Raw genomic sequence first — 20,495 nt, 5'->3', positions numbered from 1 at the left:
GCAACGTGTACAACAGCTTAATCTACTTTGTAGCACATTAGTGGTGGATGATTGGGATTTGTTCACCTCCTGCTGAAGTAATACTGTGATCTGATTTAAGAGAAACTTGGGACTTGGGAAGGGCCTTTTTGGAGATATAATAAATGCATCTGATGCAGTGGGCTGTAGTCACAAAAGCTCAGCCCACAATAAACCTGTTAGCCTATAAGGTGCCAGAAGACAATCTGCTGCTGCAGATCAGGACAGATATTTGTAGCTACATGAAAGTTTCTGATTTATGTTTGAAGTCCTATTTTTCAGACAAAGTAGGTTTTCCCTGGTCATCCTTTCATACCACCCCCCCTCTACACACACACACACACACACACACACACTTTGTGGTGTTCATTCTAAGTTGTGGGGGGATATTTGTGTATTGTGGCTGAACAGTTTTAATATTGCTTTTGGATTATGTTTTATAGTTTTTATTTTTACTTGCAATATTGTGTTGATTATGACTTATTGGTTTTTTTCTCTTCTATTAATCATGGATTTCTGTATTTGTGGTATATGTTAGTCCCTTTGAGATGGCTTTTTGTGGATAGAAATAACAACAACAACAACTACAACTATTATTATTATTATTATTATTATTAGCTATAGACAGATTGAGTGATGAAGGCAGTGATCTGGCCAACTTTGATGTACAGTTCACCTTTCTCTTAAAAGGTCAATTTAGCAGGCTTCTGGACAGACATGCTATGCTGAAGCCCTGTGCAACAGATGCTTCTTGATACAGATTTATTCCGATAGCTGCTTTACTAACCTTCATTAGGTGGAGCTGTATGGCTCAGGCTCTTTCCCACACCAGCACTTTCTGATACTTTCTTCTAACACAGCGTTCCCTGGCCTGGTGCCCTCTAGATGTGTTGGACTACAACTCTCATCACCTCCAGCCAGCATCGGCCATGTTGGCTAAGGATTATGGGAGTTGTAGCCCACCATATCTGGAAGGCACCTTGATGAGGAAGGCTTCTCTAACACGTTAGCAGAGCAATTTGAGAACAAGCCAAGCAGAAGCATCCCCATAGCACTTGGGCAACCTGTGAATGAGTCCATAGCCTAACATGTATTCCTTGGTTCCACTTGGCTCCCTTTCCCCTTCCCTTGTTTAACGTGGGGATAACGTAATGCTGTTGAACTATTGCAAACTGGAAACATTAGGGTACATTAAAGAGTTGTCTTTCATCGGGTTTGGCCAGTGTTTCATGCCTGTCAGGTGGGGAACGTGTGGCCCTCCAGATGTTGTTGAACTGTAACTCCCCTCAGCCCTAGGCAGCATAGGCAGTGGTGAAGACTGATGGGAGCTGCAGTCCAACAACATCTGGACAGTCACACATTCCCCATCACCGATGTACGTATTTCCTGGCTGCAGCTCTTGACCTCAGCATTCTTGCACCTCTCTCATGGATCAAGGCATTCACACTTCCACCACGGAATGCCAGTCCTGTTATGCCGCTGTGTCTTGTGGATTCTGCACTACTTATCGACTCTCCCTGTGGCTTATCATTCTGCCCAAGTGGGGAGGCTTTTCACCGGCACAAGTGAAGACATTTTTATATAATCCAAAGAAATTGTGATGTGCTACAATGATAGCATGCTGTGCAACAATGATAGCAATTTCAAAAATAGCAGATACAATAGCAGAAGAAAAATCTTTTTGTTAAGTTGTTACTTTGTCCCTGCCTTCACAGTTCCAATGCAATTAAGATTAAAAATCACACACTTCGGAAATGCAGTGATGCTCTACTCTGGGACTGTTTTCTGCCCTAAGAGATCCAACCTTTAGCTTAAGCTACAAGATATTTCTGTGACCTGTTCCATTGCAACTGAACGCAATGCAGGTGAAATCTCGACATCAATAAGATGCCCCTCTCTTTTGAGGACCTTGTAGCTGCCATTAATTCAATTTCTTTTTACATTTATATGTGCATGCTGGAGTGGAGAATGAACGCAGTACAGTGCATGTTTACTGCCTCTTAACTCTTTATTTTCCAGTTGCGCACGCATATGTGTGTGTTTAGCTTTAAAAAGGGTAAAGCAATAATAATTCCCTCTGCCACTATTTTTGGGGTGTGTGAGCATCTCACATGGTGCTTTGAGCACTGCAGTAAGAAGGTAATGTATTTAACTTAATCTTGCCAAGGTAACCATTTCTAAATTCTGTATGTAATATTTAAAGCTTGTTCATAATTACTGTCTTAAAGCTGTTCTTTATTTGGAGAGCATCATCCATCCATGCCTTGGGCCCCTCGGGTTACTTAGGGACTTGTTGTCCAGTGGCAGTTCCCTGACATGAATCTCCCTCTGTCACACACACACACACACACACACACACACAGAGAGAGAGAGAGAGAGAGAGAGAGAGGAAGGAAGGAAGGAAGGAAAGAAAGAAGGAAGGAAGGAAGGAAGGAAGGAAGGAAGGGTGTTTCCTAATGTGAAAATCATGTCTTCACAACTATGACTAGATGATATAAGGATTTGGAATATAAATGGTTAGCATAGCTCTTGGTTCTGCCTTGGGCAGTCATTCCTGGATTGTCTCAGGTCTCTGGATAACTTCTCTGGTTAACTTATCTCTGTGTGAGCTGCTGTTTGTTAAATAGCTGACAAAAAGGTATCTCCAAATCTCTTTATCAGTCACTGCACTGGAGAAATCTGGGTGGGGCCTGGAGAGCCAAAAGCTGTGTGTCAGCTCTGCAGTGGGTTGAAACCTAGCCTTTTCTGCCTTTGGACTGCCTAACCTACATTAGATCTCTAGCTGACACTCAGTATTGGCAAATGCGGTGAAGCAAGATTTGAAGTGAAGTGTCTGAATGATAAAGGGCCTTCACTGAAAAATGAGTGTGTGCATTTGTATTAAAGCAGCAAATTTCATTTCCTACACTCATCATATCTAAGTGTCGTTTGTGGCAGTTAGAGCAGCTTGTGTGTGTGTGTGTGTGCGCGCGCGCGCGCGCGTGCATGTGCGAGAGAGGCAGACAATGAACAGATTTATCTGTGCTTGAAGATTAGACTCAGAGGCTTTGTCAAATTGCTGAAGAGTAAGTAGCCAATAGGCATGTTGATCCATAGGAGGGGCTTTTGTAAGCAACATCCTCCTTCATCATAGTATCCCTTAGATATTGGGGCGGGGGGAGAGGCAGGCATTAAAGTATGCAAATTAAGGCTGAAAGTATTACTACTAATTGCAGATGAATAATGTAGGATTGAAACCTTGCTTTAAATGTACCAGTCCCCTGTGAGAAGATGCTCAGGGCTAATGCCATTTCCCCAAACAATCTGTGTACATCTCCTGGCTCAGAAATGTCTTTAAGAGAATTTACCAGACAACACATGGTGTCTTTTATATATTACTCAAGAGATACTGCTATTTTAATTATGTGTCCTTAAAATGTCCCTTGTATTAAGCTAGTGCCAGGGTAATATTTATTTTAATTGGTCAGTGTAACTGGCTAAAAAGACTTTAGCACAACTCCTGTTCAATGCAAAAGAGACAGACAGTGTCACGATTCCCTTAGCCCCCACTTCACTTCAAATGCCCAAACATACAGACGAGAGGCTTCAGTCTGCAGCTTTTAATCCATTACTTCACAGGGTCATACAGATGCAAATTCTCAGAGAAACTGTCCATGTACAAGGAATGCCTTCAGCAGATCCAAATGGAATTTACGAGAGTTGCCGGCTGTTTGAAGAGAGAGGTGGTCTCGCTAGCCTAACGTAAAGGGGGGAGGTCCCTCTCTTCTGGTGAGGCCTCTAAGCGCAGCCTCTCATGCAAGGCCAATCGGGTAGACCATGTAAGTTCTGCTCCTGCCTTCTCTCTCTTTGCTCTGAGCCTGTGCCTGGCATCTATTAGGTCAGTCTCCTGTTCGCTGCCTCTCACGGGGGGTGTGGGGTGAGGAGGGACCCAATCTGTACGTTTGTAACCTGAAAAGCCGGCCTACTCATATCTGGACTAGCCTGGGAAAACACCTCCCCCATGTCTGATAGTTCTCCTTCAGAATCTGAACTGCTATCCCACTCCCTGCACTCAGAAACACCCCTGACAGATAGGCATGTAAATCTTTGTTCTCACAAGCACATGCCCCAGTTGGCACTGACCAAATATATTCCGAAGCAGGTTTATTGTTTCTGTTGCAGTTGAACTGGCAAAATAATGTACGTGCAAAAACAAACAAATAAATAAATAATGGATAAGCAAAAATAAAAGGTTCAGGTTCCAGATCGGACTAAGGAAATGTATTTTAAATTAAAACCACAAATTAATGAATATTATCTGTTTTGCTGCACTTGGCAGTGTTTGCCACATGACTGTGTTCATGGTATTTCCTAAATGGTAGTGACTCCTATGTAGAAAATCTGGGTTGTATCCAACAGTTCATATCCAGCTTAAGTCCCATTCATTTCAATGGGTCATCTCTTAAGTAGCACTAATGCTGGAAGCAACCCAATGTCTTACAGGAAACATCACTTGTGAGGTTCCATAATACCAATTTTGATCTCGCTGCCCGTGTGCACAGTGCTGCTAGCCTTGTTGAGTGAGCCATTTGTTGTTGTTCGGTCATTCAGTCGTGTCCGACTCTTCATGACCCCATGGACCATAGCACGCCAGGCCTTCCTGTCCTGCGCTCTCTCCCGGAGCGTGCTCAAGTCCATATTCATTGCATCAGTGATGCTATCTAGCCATCTCATCCTCTGCCGTCCCCTTCTCCTTTTGCCTTCAGACTTTCCCAGCATCAGGGTCTTTTCCAGAGAGTTTTCTCTTCGCATTAGGTGGCCAAAATATTGGAGCTTTAGCTTCAGGATCTGTCCTTCCAATGAGCACTCAGGGTTGATTTCCTGTAGGATGGACTGATCTGACCTCCTTGCAGTCCAGGGGACTCGTAAGAGTCTTCTCCAGCACCACAGTTCGAAAGCATCAATTCTTTGGCGCTCAGCCTTCCTTATAGTCCAGCTCTCACAGCCATACGTTGCTACTGGGAAAACCATAGCTTTGATTAGATGGACCTTTGTCGGCAAGGTGATGTCTCTGCTTCTGACTATGCTGTCTAGGTTTGCCATAGCTTTCCTCCCAAGGAGCAAGCGTCTTTTAATTTCATGGCTACAGTCACCGTCTGTGGTGATCTTGGAGCCCAAGAAAATAAAATCTGTCACTGCTTCCATTTCTTCCCCTTCCATATGCCAGAAAGTGATGGGGCCGGATGCCATGATCTTCGTTTTTTTAATGTTGAGTTTCAAACCAGCTTTTGCACTCTCCGCTTTCACCCTCAACAATAGGCTGTTTAGATCCTCTTTGCTTTCTGCCACTAGGGTGGTATCATCTGCATATCTGAGGTTGTTGATAATTCTCCCGGCAATCTTAATTCCGACCTGTGATTCATCCAACCCAGCATTTCTCATGATGTACTCTGCATATAAGTTAAATAAGCAGGGCGACAATATGCAGCCTTGTCGTACCCCTTTCCCAATTTTGAACCAATCGGTTGTTCCATGTCTGGTTCTTACTGTTGCTCCTTGACCCTCGTACAGGTTTCTCAGGAGACAGGTAAGGTGGTCTGGTACCCCCATCTCTTTCAGAATTTGCCACAGTTTGTTGTGATCCACACAATCAAAGGCTTTAGCGTAGTCAATGAAGCAGAAATAGACGTTTTTCTGGAAGTCTCTTGCTTTCTCCGTGATCCAGTGAAAGTTGGCGATTTGATCTCTAGTTCCTCTGCCTCTTCGAAACCCAGCTTGTAGTTCCGGTATTTCTCAGTTTGCATACTGCTGAAGCCTAGCTTGTAGGATTTTGAGCATCACCTTGCTGGCATGTGAAATGAGCGCAATTGTACGGTAGTTTGAACACTCTTTGGCATTGCCCTTCTTTGGAATTGGAACGTAAACTGAACTTTTCCAGTCTTGTGGCCACTGTTGAGTGTTCCAAATTTGTTGGCATATTGAGTGCAGCACTTTAACAGCATCATCTTTTAGGATTTTAAATAGCTCAGCTGGAAGACTGTAATCTCCGCTACCTTTGTTGTTAGTAATGCTTCCTAAAGGGCCGTGATGGCTTAGTGGTTAAGACGCTGAACTGCAGACCGGAAGGTCAGCAGGACAGCAGTTCGAGACCCGAGTGCTGCATGACGGAGTGAGCTCCCGTCTTCAGTCCCAGCTTCTGCCAACCTAGCAGTTTGAAAGCAAGAAATTGCAAGTGGATAAATAGGTACCGCCTTGGCGGGAAAGGTAACGGTGTTCCGTGCACCTCGGTGTTCAGTCATGCCGGCCACATGACCACGGAAGTGTCTTCGGACAGCGCTGGCTCTTCGGCTTAGAAATGGGGATGAGAACCGCACCCTAGAGTCGGACACGACTGTTTGGGGACACCTTTTTACCTTTTAATGCTTCCTAAGGCCCACTTGACTTCACTCTCGAGGATGTCCGGCTCAAGTTCAGTGACCACACTATCATGGCTATCAGGGACATTAAGATCTTTCCTGTATAGTTCTTCTGTGTATTCTTTCCACCTCTTCTTAATCTCATCTGCTTCTGTGAGGTCCCTGCCTTCTTTGTCCATTATCATGCCCGTCTTTGCATAAAACGTTCCCTTGAGATCTCTGATTTTCTTGAAGAGATCTCTAGTCTTTCCCATTCTGTTGTTTTCTTCGATTCCTTTGCATTGTTCATTTAAGAAGGCCTTCTTGTCTCTCCTTGCTATTCTCTGGAACTCTGCGTTCAGTTGGATATCTCTTCCCCTTTCTCCCTTGCTTTTCGCTTCCCTTCTTTCCTCAGCTACTTGTAAAGCCTCATCAGACATCCACTTGGCTTTCTTGCATTTCTTTTTCTTTGGGATGGATTGAGTTGCTGCCTCCTGAACAATGTTACGGACCTCCATCCATAGTTCCTCAGGCACTCTGTCTATCAGGTCTAATCCCTGAAATCTATTCCTCACCTCCACTGTATATTCATAAGGGATATGATTTAGGTCATACCTGAATGGTTTCGTGGTTTTCCCTACGTTCTTCAATTTAAGCTGAAATTTTGCAAGAAGCAGCTCATGATCTGAGCCACAATCAGCTCCAGGTCTTGTTTTTACTGACTGTATAGAGCATCTCCATCTTTGGCTGCAAAGGACATAATCAATCTGATTTCGATATTGACCATCTGGTGATGTCCATGGGTAGAGTTGCCTCTTGTGCTGTTGGAAAAGAGTGTTTGCTATGATCAGTGTGTTGTCTTGGCAAAACTCTATTAGCCTTTGTCCTGCTTCATTTTGTACACCAAGGCCATGTTTGCCTGTTATCCCGGTGATTTCTTGACTTCCTACTTTAGCATTCCAATCCCCTATGATGAAGAGGACATCTTTTTTTGGTGTTAGTTCAAGAAGGTGTTGTAGGTCTTCATAAAACCGATCAACCTCAGCTTCTTCAGCATCAGTGGTTGGGGCATAGACTTGAATTACTGTGATGTTGAATGGTTTGCCTTGGATTTGTACTGAGATCATTCTATCGTTTTTAAGATTGTACCCCAGTACTGCTTTTCCCACCCTTTTGTTGACTATGAGTGCTACTCCATTTCTTCTAAGGGATTCTTGCCCACAGTAGTAGATATGATGGTCACCTGAATTAAATTCGCCCATGCTTGTCCATTTTAGTCGCTGATTCCCAAGATGTCGATGTTCAATCTTGCCATCACATGTTTGACCACCTCCAGCTTACCTTGATTCATTGATCTTACATTCCAGGTTCCTAAACAATATTGTTCTTTACAGCATTGGATTTTCTTTTCATCACCAGACACATCCACAGCTGAGTGTCCTTTTGGCTTTGGCCCAGCCGCTTCACTCTTTCTGGCGCTACTTGGAAATACCCTCTGCTCTTCCCCAGTAGTATATTGGACACCTTCCGACCTGAGGGGCTCATCTTCCGGCGTCATCTCTTTTAGCCTTGTGATAGGTTCCATGGGGTTTTCTTGGCAAGAATACTGGAGTGGGTTGGCATTTCCTTCTGCAGTGGACCACATTTTGTCAGAACTCTCTGCCATGACCTGTCCGTCTTGGGTGGCCCTGCACGGCATAGCTTATGGCTTCACTGAGTTACACAAGCCCCTTCGCCACAACAAGGCAGTGTCCATGAAGGGGTGAGTGAGCCATACTTGTGTTAAATTACAGTTTTTAACAGACGGCACACAGGTTTTTGCTAGGACAGGCACATGCTTTTCCTTTACATGGTCAACACCTCTCTCTTCCCTTGTGGGTTCTGGCTGAGATGAGGAGTAGGGAGGTTGCAAGGTGGCAAGACAGTAGTCTGGGCAACACTTTGGCTAGGCAAAGGAAATTGGAAATGGGGCATATGTGTTATTATGTTTCTTTCTATAGTAAAATAAGCCATGAAACAGCCTCATAGGAGTGCAGGAGCTTATCTGAAAGACATTCTGGAATGGAAATCATTGCGGGGTGTCTCCCACTGGAGCCAAAAGAGATTGGTGGTAGTTCATACATGGACCATGGATACTTGCTATGTCTGGTCTGTGTGTCTAGATTTGCACTGTTTACTTCCTGCTTGTGATCTTTAAGGTGTGTGCAGAGGGATGGGGGCGCCAGATTTCATGGCATTTGTGGACTGCTAAGGAGCCTGCAGTGGATCTTGAGCCAGTGACCTGAAGGATGTAAGGAGGAATTCAACCATTGAACGCACCATGGTCTGGATGAGAACTGCAGGGAACAAACTTCACCAGCCAAGAACACATCCTTGCACCAGTAGGCCAGAGTGGGATCTGGTAATACTCCCCTGATCCCAAAAGAGTACCTGAGCTAGGCTTGCTTGCAGGTCTGAGCAACCAAGAGACCTACTCTAATTTTCTGCAGGCTCTCCTCTCTGCCTTTGCCTTGGCTGCACAGTTGGGTCTGGCATGTTGGTGAAGTTTGTTCTTTTTATCTCTTGCATTTTATAACGGCCTCTTGGTACATTAATATTCCTGTCTTGCTTCCCTATTGGATTGGTTTAGTTTGCAGTCTCTCTCTTTTAGAGAGCAGTGGATTACCAGCTTCCACCCCAGTTACTCTGTAGTAGAGTGGAACCTCTGGGCTCATCTCCCTGTCTCTCATCTCAGCGCAGTGCTTTGGCCACTGTTGGAGCACAGCGTCTAACTATCGTTTTGTTTCTGTTTAGTGCTCTCCTTAGCAGTTTTCCTTTTAATCTTCTACTGGAGTACATTTGCCCATCAGCCAGATGGACTGTATGAGTAAACAGTAGCAATTAAAATACAAATTAATATTCCATGTGAGGCACCTTGCATCTCTCTCCCTCTTTTTTCCTTGCTGAATCACCTTGAAATGCATCTTCCACAACCCCAAACCATTCTGTTTACCTTGTTCATGTTCTGTCCTGCAGACCTTCTATCCCTTAGTGCATTATCTGGGCTCCTTCTCCCTTAGTGCTGACTGGCAGTGTGACTGTATGCTAATAGCCCAGGGGAAGCTCGCAAGCAGTCTGGGAAAACATTTTCAGCCCCTTATTTGTAGGGCTAAAGTTGCAGTAATGTATAGCTCTTGTCATCCTTTTAACTTATCTTTTATTTTATGGCTTATTTGTTCTCATGCCGCAGCAGGAAGCCAAAATAGCCCTCATTTGTTGCCTCTGCTATTTCCCAAAACACTTGCAGTCAGACAACTGAAAATCAGGTTTCTAAGGCTTAGAGAGCTGTGTAAGTGAGAGCTTTAGGCTTGGCCTCTGAGCTATCATGGAATGAGTGGCAAGTCGGAATCTGATGGCTGGTAGACAAGGGGAATTGAGACAGAAGCAGCAACTTGTGTATGACCATTATTATTACACCATCCGTGTGCACGGTGCTTTACAGGTCCTACCTAGGTCTTACAGTCCAAAATTGAACACAAGGGAAGGAAGCGATTTGGCACCATGCTGCTGACCTGCACCTAGCTGAGGCACCCAGAAAGTCCCCCAGGACTTTCCACCGACACTTAAAACAATAGAAATCCCTTTATATGTGCATAAGCATTGCCTTGCTTTTCGAAATAAGTAAACCAATCCTCCATGGATTGTCTAATTCATTTTTAAATCCATCCAAACTAGTGGTTGCTATATCTAGTGGCAGTGAATTCCATATGTTGATAGTTTACAGGGGTCCAGTTACCAGTTCCCCTTCATGGATCACTGCCTTGTTGTGGCGAAGGGGCTTGTGTAACTCAGTGAAGCCATAAGCTATGCCTTGCAGGGCCACCCAAGATGGACAGGTCATGGCAGAGAGTTCTGACAAAATGTGGTCCACTGCAGAAGGAAATGCCAACCCACTCCAGTATTCTTGCCAAGAAAACCCCATGGAACCTATCACAAGGCTAAAAGAGATGACGCCGGAAGATGAGCCCCTCAGGTCGGAAGGTGTCCAATATACTACTGGGGAAGAGCAGAGGGTATTTCCAAGTAGCGCCAGAAAGAGTGAAGCGGCTGGGCCAAAGCCAAAAGGACACTCAGCTGTGGATGTGTCTGGTGGTGAAAAGAAAATCCAATGCTGTAAAGAACAATATTGTTTAGGAACCTGGAATGTAAGATCAATGAATCAAGGTAAGCTGGAGGTGGTCAAACATGAGATGGCAAGATTGAACATTGACATCTTGGGAATCAGCGACTAAAATGGACAAGCATGGGCGAATTTAATTCAGGTGACCATCATATCTACTACTGTGGGCAAGAATCCCTTAGAAGAAAAGGAGTAGCACTCATAGTCAACAAAAGGGTGGGAAAAGCAGTACTGGGGTACAATCTTAAAAACGACAGAATGATCTCAGTATGAATCCAAGGCAAACCATTCAACATCACAGTAATTCAAGTCTGTGCCCCAACCACTGATGCCGAAGAAGCTGAGGTTGATTGGTTCTGTGAAGACCTACAACACCTTCTAGAACTAACACCAAAAAAAGATGTCCTCTTCATCATAGGGGATTGGAATGCTAAAGTAGGAAGTCAAGAAATCACCGGGATAACAGGCAAGCATGGCCTTGGTGTACAAAATGAAGCAGGACAAAGAGTTTTGCCAAGAGAACACGCTAATCATAGCAAACACTATTCCAACAGCACAAGAGGCGACTCTACACATGGACATCACCAGATGGTCAATATCGAAATCAGATTGATTATGTCCTTTGCAGCCAAAGATGGAGAAGCTCCATACAGTCAGTAAAAACAAGACCTGGAGCTGACTGTGGCTCAGATCATGAGCTGCTTCTTGCAAAATTTCGGCTTAAATTGAAGAACGTCGGGAAAACCACGAAACCATTCAGGTATGACCTAAATCATATCCCTTATGAATATACAGTGGAGGTGAGGAATAGATTTCAGGGATTAGACCTGACAGACAGAGTGCCTGAGGAACTATGGACGGAGGTCTGTAACATTGTTCAGGAGGCAGCAACTCAATCCATCCCAAAGAAAAAGAAATGCAAGAAAGCTAAGTGGCTGTCTGATGAGGCTTTACAAGTAGCTGAGGAAGGAAGGGAAGCGAAAAGCAAGGGACAAAGGGGAAGATATATCCAACTGAATGCAGAGTTCCAGAAAATAACAAGGAGAGACAAGAAGGCCTTTTAAATGAACAATGCAAAGGAATCGAAGAAAACAACAGAATGGGAAAGACTAGAGATCTCTTCAAGAAAATCGGAGATCTCAAGGGAACGTTTTGGGCAAAGACAGGCATGATAAAGGACAAAGAAGGCAGGGACCTCACAGAAGCAGATGAGATTAAGAGGTGGAAAGAATACACAGAAGAACTATACAGGAAAGATCTTAATGTCCCTGATAGCCATGATAGTGCGGTCACTGAACTTGAGCCGGAGATCCTCGAGAGTGAAGTCAAGTGGGCCTTAGGAAGCATTACTAACAACAAAGCTAGCGGAGATGACAGTATTCCAGCTGAGCTATTTAAAATCCTAAAAGATGATGCTGTTGAAGTGCTGCACTCAATATGCCAACAAATTTGGAACACTCAACAGTGGCCACAAGACTGGAAAAGGTCAGTTTATATTCCAATTCCAAAAAAGGGCAACGCCAAAGCGTGTTCAAACTGCCGTACAATTGCGCTCATTTCACATGCCAGCAAGGCGATGCTCAAAATCCTACAAGCTAGGCTTCAGCAGAATGTGAACTGAGAACTACCGGAAGTACAAGCTGGGTTTCGAAGAGGCAGAGGAACTAGAGATCAAATCGCCAACATTCGCTGGATCATGGAGAAAGCAAGAGAATTCCAGAAAAACGGCTATTTCTGCTTCATTGACTACGCTAAAGCCTTTGATTGTGTGGATCACAACAAACTGTGGCAAATTCTGAAAGAGATGGGGGTACCAGACCACCTTACCTGTCTCCTGAGAAACCTGTACGAGGGTCAAGAAGCAACAGTAAGAACCGGACATGGAACAACCGAGTGGTTCAAAATTGGGAAAGGAGTACAACAAGGCTGCATATTGTCGCCCTGCTTATTTAACTTATATGCAGAGTACATCATGAGAAACACCGGGTTGGATGAATCACAGTTCGGAATTAAGACTGCCGAGAGAATGATCAACAACCTCAGATACGCAGATGATACCACCCTAATGGCAGAAAGCGAAGAGGATCTAAACAGCCTCTTGTTGAGAGTGAAAGCGGAGAGTGCAAAAGCTGGTTTGAAACTCAACATTAAAAAAACGAAGATCATGGCATCTGGCCCCATCACTTCCTGGCATATGGAAGGGGAAGAAATGGAAGCAGTGACAGATTTTACTTTCTTGGGCTCCAAGATCACCGCAGACGGTGACTGTAGCCATGAAATTAAAAGACGCTTGCTCCTTGGGAGGAAAGCTATGGCAAACCTAGACAGCATAGTCAGAAGCAGAGACATCACCTTGCCGACAAAGGTCTGTCTAATCAAAGCTATGGTTTTCCCAGTAGCAACATATGGCTGTGAGAGCTGGACTATAAGGAAGGCTGAGCGCTGAAGAATTGATGCTTTTGAACTGTGGTGCTGGAGAAGACTCTTACGAGTCCCCTGGACTGCAAGGAGGTCAAATCAGTCCATCCTACAGGAAATCAACCCTGAGTGCTCATTGGAAGGACAGATCCTGAAGCTGAAGCTCAAATATTTTGGCCACCTAATGCGAAGAGAAAACTCTCTGGAAAAGACCCTGATGCTGGGAAAGTCTGAAGGCAAAAGGAGAAGGAGACGGCAGAGGATGAGATGGCTAGATAGCATCACTGATGCAATGAATATGGACTTGAGCACGCTCCGGGAGAGAGCACAGGACAGGAAGGCCTGGCGTGCTATGGTCCATGGGGTCATGAAGAGTCAGACATGACTGAACGACTGAACAACAACAAGTTACCAGTTGGGTTTATAAATTGGATTTATATGTTTAAATTGAATTCTGACTCTGCAAGCGAATCAAGAAGACCCTTCCCTTCTCCAGTTGTTCACCATGAGGTTGGGACTCCTTCCGTTCCCCTCCCCAAGTTTATTTATTTTATGTATTTATTTGTGATATTTATATACCAGTAAACATAATAAATTTTGTGAACTAAGCAGTTCACATATAAATATTACAACCATATTCAAAATACAGTATTAGAAACAATTAAAAACAATTCCAGTTACAATAAAAAAATAGTACCATACACAGAGCGGTAAGATGGAACAGCATGATTAATTTAATTACAACCTGGGAAAGCCTGGGAAGAACAAGTTCTTCCACACATCACAGCAAACCTGGAATTGGGGGGGGGGGGGCATTTTTCAGCTCATGCTTGGTATGAGACAGTTCCCACTTTGCTCATATCCTCTAGCATCTTCGGAAGCAATGAAAGGGCCACACATTGCTTTCAGTGTTCTCAACGTTTATTTTATTTATTTAATTCCATACTGCCTTTCTGAAACCAACCAAGGCAGTTTACCAAAACTCAGAAGACAAAAGACCGGGATAAAGCGACAGTGAAGCCCCTTTCCCTGAATACTCAGTTCATGTCTGAATACTCGCACTTGGTCTTTCACTGCCCCAGGCACCCTATACCTCTCCTTCCTGAGAGAGAAGGGGGGTGTTGTGGCAGCGGAAAGTAATACCAAACCCAGCCAAATTTATGGAGGCCTGATTTTATATATGAAGAAATACTTCTGATTATTTCTCCTGAACTTACTGCTGGGTAGGAGGGCACTCACAGTTTAAGTGGGCAAGGAAAAATGGAATGCCTTGAAATATTAAAGGAATACTAAAGAAATGTTCGAAAGGTGATATTGCTAGTTGATATAAATCAGCAAGACTATCCAAAACCAGGACTGACTAGGCATTAAACCTGGGTGGTTGCTGTCAGTAGACTGAACGTTCAGCTTGGTGATGCTGCTGCCTAACTTAACATGACAGTTCTTACCATGTCTTGATCCTTGTTTGGCTCTTAGCTTTTGAGCTTCATCCTATATGTTAATGGGTCTTTTGTTCCTATATTTTTCATGCTATTTGTCCCACAGCGTCTTTGCATTCCCTCTCTTGCTCCTCCCTTTTTGAAGAACAATCTCTTCGAGAACTTCTGTTGTAACGTTTGGGGTCTTTTCCCCAAACATTCCTCCTCACCCCTACCACCCCAGTATGGTGCATTTCATACTGCTTTCCTCTACTTTTTTAACCAGAAAACTCTGCTGATTGTACGTCTGAAGTTGCCCTATGGCATTTGGGTAACTTATGCTGTCTAGTGTTATATGTAACCACAAGGAGGTGAACTTCTAAGCAGCAGCCAGCCTGTGGTTTGACCTCTTTTGTAATAAGTGAAACATAGGAATCCATGTTGAGACAAAGGTTGGCTGTGATCCTTGAGAATGTGAAACAGATATTAATTGAAATGCAGTTGCAATTGCAGTTTATCTAGTGGGCTCATTAATTGTCTGGAACTCTTTCCAAATGCTTCTAAAGACAACTTTATGTGTGAGCTTGAGAAGTTGCAGTCTGACGTGTGGGTGGACAAATTAAAACTGTGATCAGCAAATGCCCTAAGGATTTGGATTTTATCCTAGTGGAACTGGTAGCCTGATCATAAGCATCTGTGCTGTCATGTGTTTGTAACACTGCACTGGCACAGCTATGGGGTACACCTCCTTGAAAGTATTTCCTTCTGGTTTAGCAGGCTTCAGGACTGGGATGTAAATCAGGTTAAATCCAGTTGAGTTGATCTGGGTTGTGGGGAGAGTGGTAAATCAAGGGGAGAGGAGAGATTTGGAAGGTGCCGTGCCCCAACCGGGGGCAGGGGGGACGGTCTGCATTTCCATTCTGAAGCTTTCCCCCCCGTGTGTCATGTGATGTAATAGAAGAAGGGGATAGATTCAGACATAAGCTGGGAAGAAGGAATGTTGTTTTCATTAGCTTAATGTTGCACTTCTGAGGCGCATAGACCCCATACATCTGGAAGTGCTTGGGGAAGGGGCGGACACTTTCCAGAAGACGAAGTACAGTGCATTCCCAAGTGCTTGAAGTCCTTGCATTAAAGCTCAGAGTTAGTTGATGGCAGAGGAGGAAATGGAGGAATTTATATGGGTGAATAAAGCTGATGCCATTCTACAGCAATCTGATATTTGCTGATATCATATTTAAATGTGGTTAACTCGGTAGCGAACAGAGCCACTGTGGGCCAGTGAATAACATAGAAACCAGGATTAAATTCATTCTCTGCTGTGCAGTGACTTGTGATAATTGAGCATGATGCTGGCCACGTTCAGACAATCAACCATGGCTGAATGCTCTTCCCTCCTCCGATCAAGCACCAGCTTTGGTGTGAAGATCTTGGTTTGCATTAAGCCAGAGTTCCCTGCTACAACTTAACCAGGAATCTGTAAAACAGGAGTAAATTTTAATGCAGCCCATTGCACAGAATTGTTGAGTGGCCATGAAAAGCATTGCACAAAGCGGGTACACACTTCAAAGTGCAATAGTAAAGCAGAGTAATGGTGGCAACGCATAATGTATGCCAGAATATATCTCCTCTGATCAGATGAGGATGTCCCTTGAAGGACTGTGCACTCAAAAGCATCTAGTTGTGAGCCTTGAATGGCTTGCCTCTGCTTTATACCTTGCTTGCTTTATGTGCAACAAATGACTTTGACAGGCTCTATATTGGAGACTGGCAGAGGGGTATTGAGGGTTGGCAGATGGACATTTTCATACACTAAAGAAATCACTGTTGAAGAATTTCAGGTATCTGTACAATTGCTTCTGATATAGGGATAGAAATGTAATGTTTCCTCTTTCGTGGCATTTGTTCTCAGCCAAAGATGTCAGCTTGAATTTTGGTTTAATTTTTTACAGAGATTCTTCTCCCTTAGAATTCAAAGCCAAAACAAACCATTCTGTGTGCCTACACATTCTGGTGGAAGTAGTTTTAAAAGAAGCATACAGAAATGCCCAACAGCTATAATCCCCAGTCCAGCCAAGGCTGCAGTCCTATGCACGCTTGCCTCTGAGTATGTCCCATTGAACACAATGGGACATATGTCCAGCTGAACATTTGCAGGATTGATCTGCGAGTTCCATTGAAATCAATGGGGCGCATGTTAGTTGCATTTAATGGGTTTTAATCAAGCTTATTTTAGCTGGATTGGGGCCTGTAATAAGCTCAGACATGTTGGATTCTAGTTGCCTTCTGGTTTAAGTGCTTTCCACCCCGCTCCGCCCATATCCTTCAGTTGAAGCTTGGATTGGGGAAGTGTAACACTGGTTTAAGCCATTGTAAAATAAGCTCAAAAAGTGCAGGTGGGATGGTTTGCATAGCTTGAACTTGAAGTGTGATGTTAAGCTTGATCCTGTAAGTTTCCACCTTTATTTGTCATTGGAGGAGATTATGTGAGGGATTATTTAAAATTTAAATAAAATTATGTGATCTGGATATAGCCTATATGGCCCATGATAAAAAAGGTAGCAAATACGTTGTTCTTCAGATATTACATTTTGAAAATCCATTACTTTTGAAATGGAAATTAGTAGATTCCTGCAACCAAATACAAATGGCAAACAGAGAAACTAAAAGAAAATCATAACTTTAGAGGATCTGTCTCTAAAATACCTTAAGTAGTATTTATACTAGGTGTTCCTTTCATGGCATGCTGAATGTAAAATAAATTAGGCTTCCTTCAACATGTTTGTTTTTAATGGAACTTGCTTCCAGGTAAATGTACCTTGTACTGGCAACCTGATTATGTCCTTTAAATAAAAAAAAAGGCAGACTACAGGAAAAGGTTAAATGTTAGACAACATTTAACCTTTTCCAGTAGTCTGCCTTTTTTTTTTTTTAAAAGGACATAATCAGTTTGCCAGTGATTATGGTTCAGAGACCAAGAATATTGGGTTTGGGCATGGGAGATTGAATTTTAAATCCTGTAGCAGCCATAAAATTCACTGAGAGGCCCTGAGCAAGTCATGACCTCTCAGTCTGACCTATTTCTATAGAGTCATGAGGATTAATAAGTCAGGAACAGAAAAAGCCTGTTCTCTATTGAAGAGAAATATTTACATCCAAAATACTGGCCTGATTCAGACATAATACTGCCACTCCAACAAACTGTGGTTTGTTGTAGTTGGAACCATGAGCAAAAGCACTTCTTTCTCCTTGCATACCCAGTAGGGATGGCGGAGAATTCCGCCATGGACTCCAATGAGGAGACTTTAGAATCCAGCCCCCCGGAGTCCATGGCGGAACAGAACACTTCCTCCACCTCCCCGCGGAATCCTCTTCGGCCGGATCCTCTGGCTCCGGATTGCCAGCGATACAGCCGCCATGCCGTATTGCCGGCTGGAGGGGACTTGACTGACTGTGGACGCAAATGTTTATGGCTGCATTTACCTTAAACTAAGGCCTTTACAGCCTCAAATGGGGTCCTGGACGCCATTTGCGTCCGCAATCAGTCAAGTCCCCTTCAGCCAGCGATACGGCATGGCGGCCGTATCGCTGGCACTTCGGAGCCGACCGGCGGCTCCGCGGAATCACTGCAGAGTGGAGCCGGCCGAAGAGGATTCTGGGGGGAGGAACGGATCGCCTCCCCCCCCGCCCCCCGCGGGCGGATTCCCTACGGACTGACAGGTAGGGAATCCGCCTATCCCTAATACCCAACTTGAGAGGACACTTCCTGAACTGTTAAATCACAGTTGAGTTTGACTGCTAAGCCAGGAAACTGTGGTACAAGTGCTGCCTATTAACAAGAACTGCAAAGGATCAAACTGCGATTTCAATTTTGATTTGTAGGCAATACTTAAACAACAGTTTCCTTGCTCATATGCCATGGGAAAACTATGGTTTAACAAACAGGGAATCCTTTCAAGCCAGACATGCAGGAGAGGGAGCACTCAAGCTCATTGCTTGTTCCCACTTCAACAGCACGAGAAGGAACCGCAACATTATGTCTGAACTGGGCCAGTGAGTTGGTTGTTGACTCGTGTTTTTGTTTTGTCTTGTCTTTTTTAATGTTATTGTAAAATTTCAACAGAAGAAAAAGAAAAAAGAGAGAGAAGATGTGGCTATATAGATATGAATATATCAATTTCTGTGCATACATTGAATGATGACCTATGTCAGTAGGAAGACAGTGGCCTGTGGCCTGGTTGATTCTCTTTGATCTCTTGGTGGCTTTCAGTACCATCAACTAGGGCTGTGCACTGCTTTGGTCCGAAGCCCGAACTCCAAGCCAAAGTGGGCCACTTTGTGCTGCTTTTGAGGTGAGGTGGAGGGGCACAAAGTGGGTCAGGCTGCTCCAAAGTGCTTCGGTATGCTTAAACACAATCCGGAAGCCCAGCTGTGCTGCTGCCACTGCCCAGCCCCCAGCTCCTTACCTGAACCTTTGGGACACATGCCAGAAGTTGACTTCTTGTTCCAGGGAGTTGCCATTTTTAAAATGGCGACTCACTGGAACAAAAGAATGGCTGCCAGCATGCATCCCAAGGGCCCAGGAGCTGGTGGCGGTGGCAACAACTCCTGGGAACAAGAAGACAGCTGCTGGCACACATCCCGAGAGCCCAGGTAAGAAGTGCATTGGGGGCATCAGGTCACCCCCTCCCGAAGTGGGATGCAGCCATCTGAATCCTGCTTTGGCTCCGGAGGTTGAAGTAAGTCGCCCCCCTCATTCAGCCCGAAGTGAATCGAGCCTGCCTCAGAAGCCCCGAAGTGGCCTCCGGGGCAGATCAGGGGATCCCTGCACAGCCCTACCATCAACTAGGGCTGAGCACGGACCCCCGGTCTGCTTCGTATGCCACTTCAGATCCTCTGAAGTGACCCCTATCTGCCTCGGATTGATTAGGACTCCCTCCGCTTCGACTCAGATCCAAATCCAAACTGAGATTCGGATATCCGGATCGCCCGTTTTTGGTGTTTTCCCATCGACTTGTATGGGAAAACACAAATGGTCATAACTTTTTGAGTTTTTATGGTACAGGCATGAAATATGGGGGCCTCTCCACCTCCCTGGAGAGGAGGCCACCTGCACAATTTCAGACAGTTTGGCCCAGTGGTTTTTGTGCTAGGCAGAGTAAAAATCTGATGTTTTTCACAGAAACTCTCAGAGCAAAGAACTGTAACTTCTCCCTGTTTCCACACACGCACTTGACACCTGGGACTCTCCCAGTCACCCTCAGGGGCAGTGCACCCCCCACAGCCCAGGCAGTTTGGCCCACTGGCTTGTGTGCTAGGCACAGGTGAAATTTGAGTTTTTCCAGGAAAACCCCCAAAGCAAAGAGCTATAACTTCTCCCTGTTTCCACGGATGTGCATGACACCTGGGCCCCTCCCAGCCCCCCTCAAGGGCATCCTACCCGCCAAAGTCCAGGCAGTGTGGCCCACTGGCCTGTGTGCTAGGCGCAGGTTGAATTTGATATTCCCAGAAACTCAGACCAAACTCAGAAGGGAAAGTGTGTTGAAGCAGAGGTCACGATCCCTAATCTCTGCTGCAGGGTTCTTTGAAGTACAGAACAACCCTTATTCAGAAGAATCACCAGCTTAGCCTCTTTATGGCTGAATACACACATTACCTGGCAGGCAGACTGGAAGAGGTTATTTTTTTTTATCTGCTTTTGTTTATTTCTAGCACACACTAAATGAGCATTTTCAATGTCTCTTGAATGAACACGGTCAGTGCCTAGCCCAGAAGGGCCACTGAGTTTTGAATGCTGGAAACATTGAATGTTGGACCCATACTTCCCCCACCCCATCTCCTCCGTGGTGGCCTGCCTAAGCCTCTTAGGGGTGAGAGAAGGAGAGCTTGCAGGAGTTCTGGAGGCACGATGAGCCTTCTGCTTGCCCCTGCTGCTGGCCTGCTGGGGCGTGGGGGTCACTTCCCCGAGCAAGACCGATTGGTGCTGCCTCCTTAAGTGACAGAGCAGGCTGCTGGTGCTGTAGTGCCCTGGCCGTTTCCCCCTGCTCAGAGACGCCTTGCGGTGGCTGGGATCCGCTCCCAACTCAAAAGTGGTCCCGCACAATGCTG

The 20,495-nt window shown here is 44.8% G+C and overlaps 1 protein-coding gene across 1 annotated transcript in view; it reads left to right on the top strand.

The window, feature by feature from the left end:
- B4GALNT4 (beta-1,4-N-acetyl-galactosaminyltransferase 4) overlaps positions 1 to 20,495 on the top strand; it is a 210,301-nt gene that overhangs the window by 28,478 nt on the left and 161,328 nt on the right. The window lies entirely within an intron of this gene.

Source organism: Heloderma suspectum, chromosome 1 (assembly GCF_057233095.1).
Source record: "Heloderma suspectum isolate Gila_16-S chromosome 1, 16-S_ref, whole genome shotgun sequence".
Lineage (NCBI taxonomy): Eukaryota > Metazoa > Chordata > Lepidosauria > Squamata > Helodermatidae > Heloderma > Heloderma suspectum.
The sequence above is the reverse complement of the archived record's forward strand: the minus strand, read 5'-3'. Positions and strand labels throughout refer to the sequence as shown.